At 35.6% G+C, this 20,301-nt stretch overlaps 1 pseudogene; it reads right to left on the minus strand.

The window, feature by feature from the left end:
* Positions 1 to 1,038: 1,038 nt before the first annotated feature.
* LOC119530475 lies at positions 1,039 to 19,454 on the minus strand (annotated as a pseudogene).
* Positions 19,455 to 20,301: the final 847 nt, after the last annotated feature.

Genomic DNA, 20,301 nt, shown 5'->3' on the forward strand with positions numbered 1-20,301 from the left:
TGGAAAGTACATAAAAATATGCTCAATATCAATAGCTATTAGGAAAATGCAAATCAAAACTACAATGAGATATCATTTCACACCTACGAGAATGGCCACTATTAACAAAACAGTAAACTAAAAGTGTTGGAGAGGATGTGAGAAGTAGGATCACTCATTCATTGCTGGTGGGAACGTAAAATGGTGCAGCCTCTGTGGAAGACAGTTTGGCCGTTCCTCAGGAACCTGTTTAGAATTGCCAAATGATCTGACAATCACACTATTAAGTATATACCCAAAAGAACTGAAAATAGGGACTTGAAGAGATTTTTGCACACTGATATTCAGAGCATCATAATTTAACTGCCAAAAGAGGGAAACAACCCAAATGCCCATCAACCCCTGAACTAAAAAGCAAAATATGGTATATACAATTGATGGGATATTACTCAGCTGTAAGAAAGAGTGAAGTCCTAATGCATGCTACAACATGGATGAAACTTGAGGACATTATGTTGAGTGAAAAAAGCCACACACAAAATGACAAATACTGTAAGATCTCACTAATATGAACTAATTATAATGAGCAAACTCATGTTGTTAATGTTTAGAACATAGGTTACCAGTGATAGAACAAGGGTAAAGAATGGGGAGCTGATGCTTAATTTGTGCAAAATTTTTAATAACATAAGTTGTAAGTGTTTGGAAACAAACCAATATGTAGGCAGTTTTCTTTCTTAGACATGGAAGCAGTTTTAACACTGGCCCTTGTGAAGCCACAATGTACCAAAAGTATTAAGCCAAATATTTATAACCTGTATAAAAATTCCACTTCCCCATATTGGCCACCTCAAATGAAAACAGATAACTCTCTAATGTTAACTGGCTCTACTCCCCTATTATTAAACATAAAAACCACATGGGAAATACAGAAGTTCAAATAGAAGTAACATAAACCTGTCATAATAATAATCAAAAAACTAGTTGTGGTACAGCATGGAGGACAAATAATCTACTGCATGAATTTTAGAATGAGGCAGACAGAAGTTGGAAAGCTGGTTAATTTTCCCCTACTTCTACGTCAGCTTCATCGCCTTGGGTATCCGATGTCCACAATGTCAAGTTATCTCTCAGTTAATTGCATTATCAGCTTGCTGTGTTTGTATGACTCTTCACTTAATGTATCAAGTTCAGTAATGGCTTCATCATAAGCTGTTTTTGCAAGAGAGCAGACTTTCTCTATGGATTTCAGAATCTCGTAATAGAACACAGAAAACTTAAGGGCTAGACCCAATCTGATAGGATGAATTGGTTGCATTTCCTTTTTGCTGATTTCAAATGCTTCTTGGTATACTTGTGACTGAACCACAATCCCTTCCTTGTCATCACCAGCGGCAACCTCAGCCAAGTAACAATAGAAGACTTTGCTCTCTGCTTTTGAGGCACTGAGGACCAAGAAGTTTTCCAAAAGAGTATATTATTGCAGATATTTCTTAGGTCAGTCTCAAATTTCTTTATATATTCTCAAGCCATCCGCTCTTTTTTCTCAACACCTTCCATCTTTTGCTCAATATTTGAGATGACCCTCCAAGATGACCTCCAAGATGATCTTTGAACTCCTACAACCCTTTTATAAGCAACTGAGAGAAGATTCCTCTCCTCATTGGATAATTCAGCTAGTTGCATAGTTACAGACTTCATGCAGGCTGCCACATCATGTATCACTCAGCCTGCTCAGCCAGTTTGACCTTCTGCACTAGCTCATTTTTATCCACAACTGGATATTCTGTATCTTGAGCAGGTGGCGACAGACAGACTAGGCTCAGCAGTCTCTGGGCAGCAGCAGTGGTGAGGCTGAGACTCTCCAAATTCAATATACCTTTAAAAATAACACTTTATTTTGATTATTGTTATACCCACTTTGAATCTGGAGAAACTGAGTCACCATTGGGGTACTTGATTTAATGTGGGCCACACTGCTAGTAGGTGGTATCAGGCATTCTAAAACTTAGCTCTACTGATTCTCCTGGGACAGCCTTCTTTCTAAAGAAATTGCATCAATATTCTATCATTTTACAATGACCATGGTCTTCAAGCATTAATCTAGCACCCTATAAAAATGGTTCAGGTGACTAACGAAAGAAGTGAACTCTGCTGTGCAAAAGTTATGATTATTTGCATAAGCCTATGTGAAACATGCATCTATTTACTTCTAAGTTCCTTACTTCTTAATTCTTAAAAGGAACCATTTGATAGAAAAAAGATATAGCTGTAGAACATATGACAACAGGAAGGAAACTTCTTATTTTTTTATGACTAACAAACTGATATTCTGAGGTGCAAATATAATTATATAGCTTCTTTTTTTTTTTTTCAAATAATTGCTAGAGGCCTAGATGCTTTCATTAGAAGGAAGTACAATATTTCTCTAGGGAGTCTGTCTTTCTATTACCCTGGGTCTAAGTAATCTGAGAAACAAGGATTTGGATGTCAGGTCAAAGAGAATGGCCCATCTTACCCAAAACAGATATTAGGCAGATAAATGATTACAAAGAATGATCTATCTTCTAGGAACTGTGATTTGTTTGCTGCCTCACTGAATTACTATGGAACTCCCTTCCCAAAGAGTCCTGATGCAATCTTTATAGCTTCATTGCATTTCAAAATTTGCAATTTTGCACCATGCTCCAAGGTTAGAGTAATTGTAGCTCACCTTCACACACTTAACCTTATTTCTCAAATCAGGGCTTTGTGCCAAGTAATTAAGCTGGGTGATGCTTCCAGAATTGTCCCTATATTGTGCCTGAGGTTGGAATACCCTCAAAGCCCTTAGTGCTTGATGTGATTGCAGATCACCAGCTCAGATTGCAGCTTCCTTTTGGAAAAATTTTCCTTTAGTTCCCTTGTATTTTCATTCCAGCAGATGAACCACAATTAGAATCATCTCTAACTTTCAAAGGGTTCTGATAAAAATGTTTGTCAAAGGGAAATAGGTCAGAATTTTTATTCAACTTTTTTCCCAGTAAGAGCTCCCTCACAATATTCACACATTCCTCCCTTTCCCACATACCAACATATATATCAATAGGTTAAGAAGGGTGGTACAACTTTCATTAAAACGTGAATGATTCTCCTACACAGTACAAGAAGTGCCTAGTGAACTTAAATTTTTGGAAATGAGACATCATTCAGAGATTCCAGTCATAAAAGCAAAAACAAGCTACAAGGTAACTTGATTGGGCAACTGCAAAGCAGGGTATACTGCTATATTGCTATTAACTCATATCCTTGTCCCCCAACTCACTCAATGTAACAATTTTTGAAGGAGGATGAGAACCTAGGCTGTGAGAACAAATTGAAATGACAAGAAATGCTCAGATAAGTTAATGTTTTATTGTATGTTTATCACTTTATTATAACTTTTTAATTTTACAGAGATCAATATACTTAACATCTAAATTCTATCATTATCATTATACTATACCTGATTTATTACATATATCGCCATCTATTCATCCTTCTACTCATCCATTGATAAAATTTACTCTCTTTTTTCTGGAACTTCATTCATTTTTAAGTCTGAATAATATCCCATTGTATTTATATACAATATATTTTTTTATCCATACATTGGTTAAGGGACACTTGAATCATTTCCATTCTTTGGCAATTGTGAATTATATGGCTAGGAACATCGGAGTGCAAATATTTGTTTGAGATTCTGCTTTTAATTATACTGAGTATACACTTGAAGGGCTGGGAGTGCTGGGTCATATAATAGTTCTATAACTTTCTGAGGAACTGTTAAACTGTATTCCACAGTGACTGCACCATTTTACATTCCCACCAATGACAAATGTTCCTATTTCTCTGTATCTTCTCCAAAACTTGTAATTAGCCACTTTAAAAAAAATATATAGTCATTCTAGGGGATGTGAAATGGTATTTCATTGTGGTTTTGATTTGCATTTCCCTAATAGCCAGTGATGGAAAGCATCTTTTCATGTGCTTTTTGGCCGCTTGTATAACTTCTTTGGAGAGATGTCTATTAAAGTCTTTTGCCCATTTTTAAATTGGGTTGTTTGTCTTTCTGTTGCTGAGTTGAAGGATTTCTTTATATATTCTGTATATTAAGCCCTTGTTGGTTATGAGGCTTTCAAATATTTTCTCCCATTGTGTAGATTATCTTTTTACTTTCATGTTAAAGTCCTTTGAAGTGCACAAGTTTTTAATTTTGGTGAGTTCCTATTTATCTATTATTTTTTCTTTTTGCTTGCACTTTGGATGTGAAGTTTAAGAAACCATTACCTAACACAATATCTTGAGAGGCATCCATGCATTTTCTTCTAAAAATTTTATAGTTCTGGTTCTTATATTTGCATCTTTAATCATTTTGAGTTGACTTCTGTAGGTATAAGGCTGGTGATCACCTTCATTCCTTTGCAAATGGAAATCCAGTTTCCCCAGCACCATTTGTTGAAGAGATGATTCTTTCCCAATTGTGTAATCTCTGCTCCCTTGTCAGGTACCAGTTGGCCATAAAAATGAGGGTTGATTTTGAGTCTCAATTCAATTCCATTGATCTATATGCCTTTCCTTGTGCCATTACCATGCTTTAATGATTGTTGTAGCTTTGTAGTAAGTTTTAAGATCAGGACGTGTGAGTCCTCCAACTTCATTCTTTTTTTTTCAAGTTGGTTTTAGCTATTTGGGGCCTCTTAAACTTCCAAATTAATTTGGTGATTGGCTTTTCCATTTCTGCAAGGAAGATTGTTGGGACTTTAATTGGGATTGTGTTGAATCTGTAAATTGCTTTGGGTAGAATGACATCTTAACAATACTTAGTCTTCCAATCCATGAACTTGGAATGTCCTTCCATTTATTTAAGACTTCTTTGATTTCTTTTAGCAATATTTTGTAGTTTTCCATGTATGAATCCTTTATGTCCTGGTTAGATTTATTTCTTGTTATTTGATTCTTTTAGTTGCTTTTTTAAATGGAAAATTTTTCTTGATCCTTCTGATTGTCCATTGTTTGCATATAGAAAGACTGCTGATTTTTTTTTTTTTTTTTTTTTGCATGTAGATGTTGTACCCCATCACTTTTCTGAATTCATTTATTAGTTCTAGGAGCTCTGGTGTGGATTTTTTCAAGATTTTCTGTATTTAGGATGATGTCATCTACAAATAGGGAAATTTTAACTTCTTCCTTTCCAAATTGGATACCTTTTATTTCTTTCTCTTTTCTAATTGCTCTGGCTAGGACTCCAGTACAAGGTTGATTAATGGTGGTGACAGTAGGCATCTTTGTCTTATTCCTGATCTTAGAGGGAACATTTCAAGTCACTCATCATTAAAGTAAGATGCTAGGCTATAGTTTTTCATATATGCACTTTATAGTATTGGTGAAATTTCCTTCTATTACTAATTTTTAAGTGTTTTTATCAAGAAGTACTGTTGAATTTTTTCAAGTGCCATTTCTGTATCAATTAATACAGTTGTGTTTTTTCTTTATTTTGTTAATATGGTGTTTTACATTAATTGATTTTTTTAGCAGGCATTTCACTTTGTCAGATTCAAAATGCAAACTATCTTAAGAAGCAGCTAAATTCCCAGTTTAGTGTTGGAATTTGTCCTATGTATACATGTTTCATAGGTCTGTCAGAGATTCAGCAGAACTTACACAGAATTGGGGGCTTTTTCTCTTTGGCTCACTGCTCTCATAGATTCACTCTTCACTTCAACAGCTGTTGCTGCCCAAACTGTATTCTGAATTGTCAGGCTGGCAAAATAAGAGTTTTTGTCACCTTTTCTTGGGCCATAGTGGTCACCCTTAAAGCTTAAAGTCAATAAACAGCAGGTAACCTATATCATGTCCTTTCCTTCTTTTAATTTTATACTTCTCTCCATAATTTGCCTCCATTTGTTCAAAGTTTCATGCTTTTGTATTTTTTTCCCAAGTTATATGTTTTGTTTTGTTTTGTTTCTGGGGTTAGGTCTGGTAGGAACTTATTCAGCTATTCCAGAAATTGATTCAAACAGATATACAGGTAACTCATTGCACTGATATTCTAATTGCTTGCAGAACTTTAGTTGTATTTGGAACAAGATAGAGTATATTGCAAACTTAGACTAAATGAGAATTTTGCCAGTTAACCCTTTCACATATCAAAAAAAATAGATTTGGTTTTTGACTAAATTTTTTTAGTTAATTCATTTGGTAGATTCCATTCACATACGCTGTGTCAAATATTTTGGCATTAGTATGTACATTTATCTAGAACATGATTTGGCAAACTGTGGTCTTCAAGTTAAATCTAGCCCACTGCCTGCTTTTGTAAATAAAGTTTAATTTGAACAGAGCCACACATATTCACTTTTGTATTTTCTGTGACTGCCTTTGAGCTTTATAAGTAGAGTTGAGCAGTTTCAACAGAGATCATGGAACAGGCAAAAGCTTTTATTTAGTTTTTCTATAAAATTAATAGAAAAAGTTTGGTAAGTAGAATCAAGAATGTAGTGTAAATTTCAGGTATGTAAATGATCCTAAGTGATTTTTGCTAACTAATTTTTTCTTTCTGGTTAAAAAGCAACCCTGTAAGACTTTAGCCTTACTGTTTCCTGCCCCCCCGCCCAGCTGCTGAATTGTGCAATGGAAGACTTTTATTTTACTCTTATTATTATTCTGTTTTAATGAAAATATTTCCAGTTTTCATAAAATGTGATTATTCCTTTGTTAATTCAAAATATTTTGTGTATTTTAGGCCATTCATAATGAAATTTTAAGAAATTACCTCTTATTTTCTTTACTTTTAAGAAATTGTTTATAGTTAGACTTTTCGCATTAATTTTGCATGTCTTTAGTTTCATTATGTCCCTATGTCCTGGTATTTCGATATTGCATATTTTAAAGCATGATAACAACAGATATAAGGAATCTAGCAGTAACATATTTCTGATAATGGATGATAAAAAATTTATAGTAAAATATTGCTCAGAGCAGCTTCCACTTACTATTTTCAATAGTCCTTGTTCTCTAATATGCTTCCTAGTATTGCATTATTTTCAGTGTCTTTCTGCAGCAAGATTTGTTGAGAATTTAAGGAGCACAAAGGAAAATAAAGGAAAGCAGAACCTAATTTTTCATCAATACTATAGTGAATTTTTGGGGTCAACCAGGGAAAATAAAAAGAAAAATAATGCCATAAAAAAAACATAAGATGTAATATTTTCTTAAGGTTAAACCTTGAATGCAGACTTTGTAAGAAATATGCTGATTAATATGGGTATTATAGTTCCTTACATATGAAACTCAGCATAAATAATTTTTCTTTTTACTTTTTATTATCTGTCTACCCGTATTTGGGCAGCACATGAGAGAATGATGTGAAAAACTGATGCCTGTTGACCTAATGTTGCTATTATTTATGCTTTATTCTTCTAACAGTAATATTAAAATACCTGTGAATATTAGCATTTGTACACTTACACTGCTCTCTATCTATTTCTTCCAACCAATTTTCTCTCTGAAAACTATTCAGTTACCTTTTACATGGTTAGCCTAAAAAAATCACAGGATACAATAAATGCTTTTAATCTGCTTGTGCCCACATTTGGCCTTTATCTCCTTGTTCATTTGTGGACAAAAATATCCAGAATAAAATTTTATTTTCCTGAGACCTGAGAAACATATTCAATGGCTTCCATGTTTAACAACTCAACAATCTTTTTCTCAAGATTAAATAATTTATTGCACTAAGGCAGTTGCATATTTATTACTCCCGAGGCAGTGGTATTTGAAATAAATGGAATTGAATGACTCTGTGAAATTGTTTCTGAAATCCATATATCTTGAGTTGCTGTATCTCAAAGGAAAAGAAAATATCTCAGATCCCTACTCTGAGAAGTGCAGTCCCTGTGGGACACCCTAAGACTGTAAAAGTGAAGGACATTTTAATATTGGTCATTGTGGCTTGGTTCCTTTTTCACTGTAGATATGAATTTTGAGAATCACAGAAATAGTTCCCCATATTTTAAAAATTTCTTTAAGGAGAAAAAATACTTTCTTGGATTTCCCCAAATTCATGTATTACATTCACAACATCCTTCAAGTCCACCAGTTAAACAGCTTTGTTGTGACTATCTACCATTTTTTTCTTAGTGATTCTGTCTTTGGAATCATCTACGTTGTTAGCTCCCACAAACCTCTGTCCCATGCACACCACATATCAACATAGTGTGCTAATATTCAAAATTTTATCAAAAATATGTTAAATAAAATTATGTTAGTGGACTCCTTTTAATGGAGAATATGAGGGAAGACTGTAATACATATTCAAATGATCTGTATTAAAATGAATAAAGTAAAAGTCAATGTTGCATTGCTCATAAATATAAACTGCAATTATCTGCAAATTTCAGTGATACAAAGATTATAACTTTTCAATGATGAAGGTAATTCAGTTATTTTGTCTTGCTAGTCAGTCAACCTTTAATATAAAGATGTGTCTAAGATAATGTTTGCCTATGCCTAACTACCTAGCTTATCAAATATTTGTCTTGTTTAGAGATATTTTCTCTTATTCCCAAACTTATTTTGCCTCCATATCACTAGTAATATTAGAATTAAATCTTAAAAAATGAAAAAGGGCTGTTTAGAACCACTTCTTTCCAAGAGATGACCATGTTTGTTAGAGCAGCACTGTATTGCCACAACAAAAATGCTTATTAACAGAGTCATAGAAGTAGGAATGAGAACTGCATCCCCTATCCTGGGTGCAGGTGTGTCCCTACAGTTCTTCTAATTCCATTTCTCTCTCTACTTTTCATTTTCACCCTAATAATTGCCACCATAATATCAGTTTATATCTGTGTATGATTATCCTTGTCACACTTAACTCCAGGTATGATACCAATCTTCTTCTGCCTTTTGCCATTCTTTGTGGGGTTTGTGGATTTACTGTAATTGTTTTGTTTTTGTTTTTGTTTTTTTTTTTAACAAATTACATAATTCCTTTGCCATTGTGCTGGTTTGGATGTATTTTGTCCCCCAAAATGCCATTATCTTTGATGCTGTTTTGTGTGGGCAGGAAACGTATTGGTGGTGATTGGGTTGCAGACTTTTGATTAGATGTTTCTGTGGAGATGTGATCACTGAACTGTGGGCAGGATCTTTCATTGGATAATTACCATGGAGGTGTGGTCCTGCCCATTCAGCATGGGCCTTGATTAGTTTACTGGGGCACTATATAAGCTCAGACAGAAGGAGCGAGCTTGCTACAGACAAGAGGGACACTGAAGAATGCACAGAAGTGGAGAGAGTAGCTGCAGATGAGAGACAGTTTGAAGAAGGCTGTTGAAAGCAGACTCTTGCTCTGGAGAAGCTAAGAGACGACAAACACACCAAGAGCAACTAAGAGTGACATTCTTGAGAGACTGCAGCCTAGAGAGGACCATCCTGGGAGAAAGTTATTTTGAAACCAGAACCTTGGAGCAGACACCAGCCACATGCCTTCCCAGCTAACAGAGGTTTTCTGAACATCATTGGCCATCCTCCAGTGAAGGTACCCGATTGTTGATGACTTACCTTGGACACTTTATGGCCTTAAGACTGTAACTTTGTAACCAAATAAACCCCCTTTATAAAAGCTGATCCATTTCTGGTGTTTTGCATTCTGGCAGCATTAGCAAGCCATGTTCCCATCACAAAATTCATTTCTCCAAATCTCTGTGATTCCTCTTAGAAAATATTTACCTCTTTGTTCTAAGATTGGTTTCAAATTCATATTTAATCATATTTTATACGCTAATATATAGAGATCTTTATATTATTCTTGAATGCCCTTCAAGTTATTGTCACCTAAAAGTTATTGAGTCTCTACTGTCTTATGGATTTTTGTGTGTCAAGAAGGCTATTGCTCTTCATTATGTGTGATTTTGTAATTTCATTATTCTTTGTCTTTCCCTCTTTCCCTATCAAATATGATCTTAAAATTCTCTGGATCATGCATGGAGGAATAGAATATTGGCAAAATTACTTGGTTCTTTTACAAATATGTTGATGCCATTTCAAATACTATATCTTTTGAAGAACAATAATGACTTGAACACAGTCCTTCCTATAGCGTAGTGATGTCTTGTGTGTGTATACAAACACAATTATGATATTATTCACGTTTGCTGTAAGAGATTATGTACTCTTGCTAAATGAGTTTAAGTATTATTTACCCCTCCAAAAAATTCTGGTCTCCATAAATAGATGTGTTTTCCTTTGCATGAGCCTGGCATTACATCAACTATTTGAATCCTTATTGCATATTGTAATTCATAATATTGAACAAGTCTGTTAAGCTCAAAATTCTGTTATAGATATTAGCATGATAATAGTTATATTTTTTTGTTCAAAAGTTAACTTTCCATATGGATGAGAAGTTAACTGCACACATGTGAAAACTTACATTTCACCAGTGAGTCTCCAGAAGTGGAGAACCACTGACATCCTAGCTGGGAACTCTGGTTTTTAAGTCATTTATGCCTCTGTTTGAATGTCAGATCTGCCATTTATACTCTGTGTCCTTAGTCAATTTAGATATCCCCTCTAAGATTCCTTAGTCTTTAATAAAATATGGATTTTTTTTTATAGTATCTACATATTGTGGTGAGATAAATGTTAAATGAATAACATATTTAAAGTTTTATCATACTGAATATTAATAAATGCTAATTTAATGTTAGCTATTATTATTATAATTGTAACTATAGCTCCAAGAATCCTGTTAAATGAGTTCTTTTCCATCTGCATGAAATGCACTTAAACTATTAGCATAAATTTATCATTTTGGCATCATAATCTGTGAGATAAAATACAAAATCCAAACCTTTGATACCATCCACATAGACAGCTGCTAACTTCATGCTCTTTCTAAGTCATGACCTACTCAATAACACTGCCTGGATCTAAGTCCTTGTCTCAGGACTTCAGAGCACAAAAATACTTCTGTTTCCTCATCAGAGTACTCAATGTGGCTTCAAAGGCTGTCTATCATATGTCAGAACAAAACAAAATAAAACAAACAAAAAATACAAAACATCTCAAAAAATACATATTGGCTGCATTGGTTTTATAATCTGCTATGTCATTATGCATCACCAGCATTTATTAACTATTTGCATATATGACTCTTCTCTACTCTAAGACATGACTATTTCTCTCCATTATCAACTGTTAGTTTTCCAAGCACCATTTTTTAGAAGGTTTGAACTTATCTTCTATGAGTGAAATCTATCTTATACTTTGAAAGGAAGATTTTTTTTAAACTTTTGTGATGTGAATATATATTTTTCTGACCTTTCTTTGAACTTTCTTTTTGACTCTCTGACATTTTTCATCAAATACACAGTTTCATCTAAATATATTGATAATAAATAATAGCATAGAAAGGTGTTACTAAAGCTTTTTAACATTGCACTCTGTTCCAGTTTGCTAATGCTGCCAGAATGCAAAATGCCAGAAATGGATCGGCTTTTATAAGAAGGGGTTTATTTGGTTACACAGTTACAGTCTTAAGGCCACAAAGTGTCCAAGGTAACATGTCAACAATCAGGTACCTTCACTAGAGGATGGCCAACCTCTGTTAGCTGGAAAGGCACATGGCTGGCATCTGCTCCAGAGTTCTGGTTTCAAAATGGCTTTCTCCAAGGACGTTCCTCCCTAGTATTCAGCTTCTCTTCAAAATGTCACTCTCAGTTGCTCTTGGGGTGTTTGTCCTCTCAGCTTCTCTGGAGCAAAAGTCTGCTTTCAAAGGCCATCTCCAAAATGTCTCTAAGCTGAAGCGCCTTTCTCAGCTCCTGTGCATTCTTCAAAGTGTCCCTCTTGGCTGTAGCAAGCTGGCTCCTTCTGTCTGAGCTTATATAGTGCTCTAGTAAACTAATCAAGGCCCACACTGAATGGGTGGGGCCACACATCCATGGGAATTATCCAGTCAGAGTTATCACCTACAGTTGGGTGGGTTGCATCTCTGTGGAAACACTCAAAGAATTACAATCTAATCAACACTAACACATCTGCCTCCACAAGATTGCATCAAAGAATATGGCTTTTTCTGGGGGACAAAATACATTCAAACCGGCACACCCTCTAAGAGTCCAAGAGCTTGAACTTCTAGAAAAAGATACCGTAAATGAAAATAGACATTGTCTCACAGAACTTCCCTATTTAAAATTTTGTATAAATCTCCTTATTTCTCTAAGAATGAAATAAAATTTATTGCATACCTACCAGCATGTTCTTTCCATTACTCACACCAAGAGTGTTCTTCAGTATCACCAGACCTCCAATATATTGATGCTTTCCCTCTCCCAATACACTTGGGCTGTGTTTATGATCTTCCCCATTCTCCAGCTTCCAGATATTATGTTGTGCTTTCCAGATTCTCCTTAATGAAAGAAATATTTTTTCCCCAAGGTGCTGTGAATGCTGCTGAAAGAAAACCCCACAACTGCCATGCCTCTGTGGGGACTGCCTCCAATGACGAAAATCACATTATCTAAAGTTACTCTCATTCTCAGGGCAGCCCACACCTAATAACTAGTCAACATGGGTTTGCAAAGGCCTGGCTCCTTTGTACCAACTTGGATCAACTCCCAAGGGTCATCCCAGATACAAAGCTCCTCAAATGGTTGGCTGGGGCTTTCATTGAGACTATGTAGCAGCCAAACTCTCCTCCCCTTTGCTGTTTTCTTCTTTTACCTTCCACAGGTATTGACTTCAAGAGTGTTCCATAATAAACTTCTTATACAAGAAAACCAATGCTAGAGTCTGCTATCCAGGGAACTCTACCTACAAAATTTGGTGGGGAATCTGAGAAAACAAACAAAGGAAGGAATTTCAGAGCTGTATCACTCACCATCCAGGTAGCAATGAAGACACCATCACTGATGTTAGTGGGGCACAGAGAAGCCCTGTTACAAGATATGAGTGCAGTTGTTCATATTCTCACTAGTACTTAACAGCTATTGCTAAATGTCTTTGAAATCTAAAAAGATAAAAATTTGGGAGTGATAAATTAGGAATTAAAATTTCAGTATGAAATCCCGACTACCTTGTGCCAAAAAGGCAGAGATGGCTGGGGATCAAGTCCAAGATTTAATTGTCATAATAGATGAATTCCACAGAAGTTTACATTCTCTAGCTAGATCAATTACATCAAGGTCAAGATTCTCTTTGGAATGGAAGCATCTAAGATTACAAGCACTAAAATCTTGACTCCTAATGTTTTTCTGAATCTTCTGAGCCTACTCCTCACTATCATAGACTAGCCCATTCCCATTGTTTGAAGACAATGTTAAGCCTTTCTTCAATTAGACATCTCCTTTGGGATATGTTCCTTCTTCCCCTTCTTGACTCTATATTTTGGTCATGGCATTACTGTCTAAGACCAGTCTGGACCTAAAAAAGGAGGAAATGAATATACAAAGGAGCTGTAGAAACTATCCAGTATTACAAACAGGATATGGGGGTGTATGCATGAGATTGGATTCTGGGGATGTTTGATCAAGATACAAGACATAGGGTTAAATAAAGGAGTTTTTTATTCATTCGAGAGCACCTGGAGTACAGGATTTAATACCCTAACATGACCCAAAGGGATGGTAAGAATATTTTTCCACAATGGTTCCTAGAAACATGGAAAAATGATGGTCTACACCAAGTGAGATAGAACTTCGAGAATTTACACAGAAAACAACTATATAACAATTAAAAGATTCAAAGAAGTAGTCATGCTAGAAAAGATATAATTGATACAGCTGAGAAAACCAACCAGAGGACTATGTTCCACAGGAGGCCACTGGGAATACACCATTTACCAAATGAATATGGAATATGCTGGTGAAAGGGACCTTAACTTCTCTAAAAACCTCATGATTGTTTTCCTTCTCTAGTCTAGGGTGGCAGTAGGAGGTGCCTTTACAAAACTAGGCTCACTGATGGTAATGGGGATAACAGTATTTCAGAACTACAGAGGCCAGGTTGCAGCACTTAATTGTTAGAATACAGGGGACATGATGATAAGACAGGGGCCAGGGAAGGGTGACAGAAAGTTATGAAGATGTTTAATAGAGGTTGTAGTAGGAAGAACAAATTTTAGAAATTAAGAAGTCTAGGGTAGAAACATGAGGATAAACCTGTGGGAGAGGGCACAATATGTACAGATCTTTGGTCTTATTTATAACATCCACCCAAATAGCCTCCACCAAAGAAGAGTTACTAAAGTACAAGGTAGACATAATGACTTGGCCAGTCAACATAAGCCATTCTTGGTGTCATGAGTCACATGAGTGCTGACATAGTGGGGCATGAATGGAGTAGTCATGGTGGCAGAGATGGAATATATGCATGGATCCAAGAGCCTGGGTTCCCACTTACCAAAGCTTATTCAAGAGTTCCTGTTTACAACAGGTTCACATCCACATAGATGCAGACTGAGATTAAGAACATGTCTAAATTTAAGTACATATACATACTTCAGTATACCCCATTGGGTTTCATCTGTACCCATGGGGCTTGTCACAGGGCCATGACTTCTCCATTTTCCTAAACTGCCAATGTTGCCTGAACTTCACTGACACTGGGAAATGTTCTGTTTTTTATGAGTACTTAAAGAAGTAGTCTTGTGCTGTTGCCTTAAAATTGTCTCCATTCTTGGAGATGACTTAGTTCCCATTCTGCTTCCCATTCTGGTCTTGAATTTGGAAAGTAGCCCATGGTCCCTGGCTCAGTGAAACTCTGAGCAGGGAAAGACAACAATATGTATATATATATTGATCTTACTGATACCTGATACCTACCCTGCTTTTAATCCTATTCTTCTCTTGCTGACTCTTCCCCAGCTCAGGTAGACTTTTCTATAAAATGTTTGGTTTGGCTCCAACATTCTTCCTCTTTGACTTTCAATACCACTCTAGTGGTAAAACACCTCAAAGCATTTTTTCTTATATATTTGCCATAGGCAGTGCTAATGATTTTTTCAAAATACAAATTTGATCATGTCATAGCTCCTGCTTTAAACACTCCAATAGTTTCCTGAGCTTTGTGGAAAAAAATAATAAACATTACAGATGTAATATGTATACATGTATGATATGAATTGTTTACCTGGTCTAGAAGGAGTTGCATGGTCTGGCTCTAGAGGCAGCTTTCATCTTTTTTTTTTTTTTTCTTTTTCCTGTAATCATTTTTTTAATGCAATTTTATTGAGATATATTCACAGACCATATAATCCATCCAAAGTATACAACTAATGGTACACAGTATCATCATATATTTGGGCATTCATCACCACAATCAATTTTAGAACATTTTCATTACTCCAAAATAATGAAAACAACAAAGAATACCAAATTATCCCATACCCCTTATCCCTCACCCTCTCCCCATTTTTTTTGGTCTTTACTTTATTACTCATCTGCCATACACTGGATAAAGGGAATGTGAGTCACAAGGTTTTTGTAACAGCACTGTCACATGATTAAAGCTATACAGTTATACAGTCATCATCAAGGGCCAAGACTACTGGATTGCAATTGAACAGTTTTGAGTGTTTCCTTCTAGCTGTTATAATACATTAGAAACCAAAAAGAAATATTTCTATACTACATAAGAATAATCTTCAGAATGACCTCTTGACTCTATTTGAAAGCCTTTAGACACTGAAACTTTATTTTGTTTCATTTCTTTTTCCCCTTTTGGTCAAGAAGTCATTCTTAATCCCATGATGCTAGGGCCAGGCTCATCCCTGTGAGCCATGTTGCATGTAGGGAGGAGGGTAGTGAGTTTATTTGCAGAGCTGGCTTAGAGAGAGAGACCACATCTGAGCAACAACGGAGTTTCTCTTGGGGTGACTCTAGGCATAATTATAAGTAGGCTTAGTTTCTACTTTGCAGGAAACAGTTTCATAAGAGCAAGCCCCAAGATTGAGGATTTGGCTTATAAAATTGGGAGCCCTTAATGCTTGAGAGAATATCAGGAATTCCCCACATAGGGAAGTTTAATAGTATCAGGGTATTACGGTAACCTGTAAGGATAACAGGATCTCATTCCCTATTCTAGGTTCCATGTAATTATGTTGTTTAAACAAACTGACCATAAAGGTTAAATTAGATAGTGTGCTACAGAGAATTTAAATTTTGTACCAAGTAAACATCTCTTCTTTTGGTCTCACACAAAAGTTTGAAGTTTTAAAATACAGTCAACATCATTTATACTGTATTCTGATTTACCTTATTCCTAACCAAGTCCATCTTATTCATATCTGTAATTGAAGTTTGATCTCTTTTTCACCTTATTTGGCAGTTGCTCTATGTAGTAATGCTGACTTTCATAGCTGCTGAACTCTATCTCTGAGTCTCAGGTGTCACACAGATACCCAAAGTTCCAGAGAACTACCAGGTTGTACACAAAGTGCTCAGCATCTCAGAATTTAGAAATAACAGTTAAAACTCAAGAACAGATGTGATGGCTGTAAAAGCTTTCAATTTAAGAACCTTTACAATGACATTTATTCAACATTTTGTGTACCTAAATCATCAGTTGCCCAATCTCCCCAGATCTATCCCCTGCTAACCTATGCTCTCAAATTCACTTCTCAGCATTTGCTCATTATATTTAGTTTACATTAGTGAGACCATACAATATTTGTCCTTTTGCTTCTGACTTATTCTACTCAACATAATGACCTCAAGGTACATTACCTTGTTGCATGCCTCACAACTTCATTCCTTCTTGCAGCCACTCAGTATTCCATTATATGTATATACCACAGTTCACCCTTCACTTCATCAGGCGATGTACCCTTAGGCCACCTCCATCCATTGCAAATTATGAGTACTGCTACCATAAACACCAGTGTGCAAGTGTCTATTCATGTCCCTGCTTTCAGTTTTTCCAAATATATACCTAATAACAGGGTTGCAGGCCCTTATGGTAACCCTATCCTTGCATCTTGATTGCTATATTCCAGGCACACTGGACTATTTCTGGTTTCTTGGAAACATGCTCCCCCAAGCCAAAGTCATTTCATCTGCTCTTCCTTCTATACCCCCATTTTCACACTTGGCTCTTTTATTTTCAGTCTCAGATCAAGCATCCTTCTCAGTGAAACTTTAGTTGACCTTCCAATTTAAAGCATTTTCTTTATTACAACCCTGTATAAAACTAGCATAGACAGAATCTTAGTCCTTCAGTTAAAGCTAACTATAACCTTTACCCTGCACTTCTCTCAGTTTGAATGTCAAAAGAAGTCCAAGTGGATTATTCCATAATCAATCATTTGGTTGAGAATTGTATTTTTTACTAGATTATAAGCTTGGTTAGAACAACTTTGTTGGGTAACATATGATTATGTTTCACTATTGTATTTTCATAACCTAGCTTAGTGCCTGAAATATGTCAGGATCTCAACTAACAAGATGCCTTATGATTGGATATATGTCAACCTCATTTCTCACAGTCTTCCATTACATGAGAATTTCAGTCTAGATCCAACCTTTCATTTCCTCTAAAACATGCATCATTTTTTCACTTTTGCATTTTATTTTTCTTTTCACCTTTTTACCTAGTTCCATCCATTTCTTCAAGCCAGGCCTTAAATCTACCTTTATCATAGTTATTCTTGGACCTGAAAAATCTGAAATGAGTCCCCTGATATTTCTTTCACTTAACATATTATACATTTAATTCTTATTGTCAAATATAAAGTGAGGCACTTTAAAATTTTTGTCACAGTTTATTTGAGCAACAAATGATTAGCAAATCAAGCAGCACCAAACGAAAAGAGATAAGGAGCTCCAACAAGGGAGGGGAAAAGGAAGTTTCTAAAAAGCAAATGTGGAAGTGAGCAAGGACTTGTTCTTATTGGCATTAAGCTTTCATTTACAGGGGGAGGGTCTTATAAAGTGGGAAGCAGATATACATTGATTAGTATGATAGGTCCATTCTGACAAGCTGTCTCTCCTGGACTGAAACTGATTTATCACCAGGTGTTGTTTATTTGTAATATCTGTAGGGTGCATTCCATTGGTCCATTTGCTTGGAAAGCCCCTGCCAGTCAATTGTTTTTATCTTCTGGACAACCCTTTCTCTGAACGAGGTCCCTCCCAACAATGCCCAATGCAGGCTGCCTATTTTATTTTACTTAACAATAACAATTACGTTTGCTTAAAATATCTGCCTCTCACTAAACTGTGATAAACAAAAGAAGCAAAGTATATCCATTTTGTTTACTATTGAATGACCAGCACCAAACACAAAACCTGGCACCTCATAGATGGTTACTCTTTATCAAGTCACTGCTGAAGTTAAATAGATTCCTGAATTAATATTGTATAGGAGGATTCTTGCAGTGAGCTGCATTTGAGCAGCACCATCAAAGAAATGACTTTATTGACAACAGTTGATCTGATGCTATTTCTTACGTTAATGCTTATCATCTTAATAATGATCAAGAATATTGCTCAGAAAAATCTGAGGAGCCATGCTCTGTAACCCTATGTTTTCCTTACTCCCAGCCATATACTACTTGTATAGTACATTCCAATCATTTCTATCACATATTTATTGTTCAACTTCTGTGTAACACTCATTATTCAGGGTACTAAAGCTTATGGTTATGCTGATGAACCAATGCAAATTTATTTTATAGAGTTAGGGCCCCAAATTTTACAATGTAAAATCAAAGAGCAAATGATGCAGTACCAAAATGCAGGAGTTTAAAGAACAGAGTGATCACTAGAGGTCAGAAGAGGCAAAACAAATCAAATGTTTTGAAGGATCTAGGCTTGAGCTTGTTCCTGAATACTGAATGACATATGATAAAAAAGATGAGCAGTATATAATTCCTGGATGATACCAACATAGTTATTGAAACCATTACAAAGTCCCTGATTAAAAAAAAATAGCATCATATTTTGTGGAGACACGGAAGGTCCCCTGGCTTGATAGATTATACATAGGACCCATTTCCCAAAATCTGGAAGCCTGAAGGCAGGGTCCAGAATGGGAAAAGGCCAAAACCCTTGCATGTCTGAAAGCAGACAGCAATTTAGATAAGGGAATAGTCTCTGAGCTCTTGCTGGGCTCCTTCCGTGCTCCTGTCTCCTGCCTCCTGCCCCCTGCCCCTGCTGTTTCCTGTCTAACCCCCAAAGAAATTGTCCCTTAAGACTAAAGATATGTAAATACACCTTGTGGTTTAGAAAAAATGTACCCTCCCTGAAATGCCTGAGAGCAGTCACGTAGGAAACTACCCTGTATGCTATAAAGACCTGTAGAAATGAGTAGAATAAAACTTTCTTTTTGCATGGACACTGAGGACAGAGTTGTGCTCCCGTTCTTTCACAATATTTGCCTTCTGCAGTCCTAGATCTGCAGTCATTCCCAGTGAAATTACCTTTCCTCTTGAGATCCCCATCACCGTTCGCCATTAACATTTCAAGTATTTCTTTTTAAAAATAAATTAGAATATATTATAAAAATAAACTTCATTAAGATTGATTTAATCCTGTTTGTGCCTCCTATAGCCAGAAAAACAGCACATTATTTATTGATCTCTTACCCACATTCTTCTACTTTACTATTACTAAATGAATTTTGATTTATGAAGAATGACCCATGGAGTCAAATGTCGTCACATATTCAATAAAGTGCTAATTCCTATTACTAAAATGGTCTCCTTCTTATCCTAGAAATGTAATGCATATGTTACTTATTATAGGATTTCAATAAAATATTGATGTACTAATACTTTATCCACTTACAGGATATGAGGTCAAGGGTTCTGAATGAGGATAGTCACTTCAGAGCTTCATCCTAAGAGAGCACTGAAAATGCCAGGTCTCTGGATGGAAGAAAGAAGAATGCCCCCCTATGATGCATTCCATGGATTTTGCTGTAGCAAGGTTTGTGCTAGATTACAGCTCTAAATGGGACTCTGTAAGGAGGATGCTGGAATTAAAATTTGTTATATATCATTAAACAGGATGTACTGGAATCTTTTAATATGAATATGGTTTTATTCATATTCTATTATTTTTCTTTACTTCATTTAGGACTTTATACTTTAATGGCTATATCACAGAGTATAAAACCTGTTTTTAGATAGCAATGACTACTTAGCTGATTTAGCTAATGTTAGGTGAGAATAACCTGTATTAGAATCAGACAGAATTCTTTCACCTAAATATGTATGTATAACATTAGCTGATAGTTGTAAATTTTTATGAAAACTGCAAAATGAATTTATCAAAACTGTCTAAACTCACTATTTGAAAA

This window comes from Choloepus didactylus, chromosome 3, assembly GCF_015220235.1.
Source record: "Choloepus didactylus isolate mChoDid1 chromosome 3, mChoDid1.pri, whole genome shotgun sequence".
In the NCBI taxonomy this organism is placed as follows: Eukaryota; Metazoa; Chordata; class Mammalia; order Pilosa; family Megalonychidae; genus Choloepus; species Choloepus didactylus.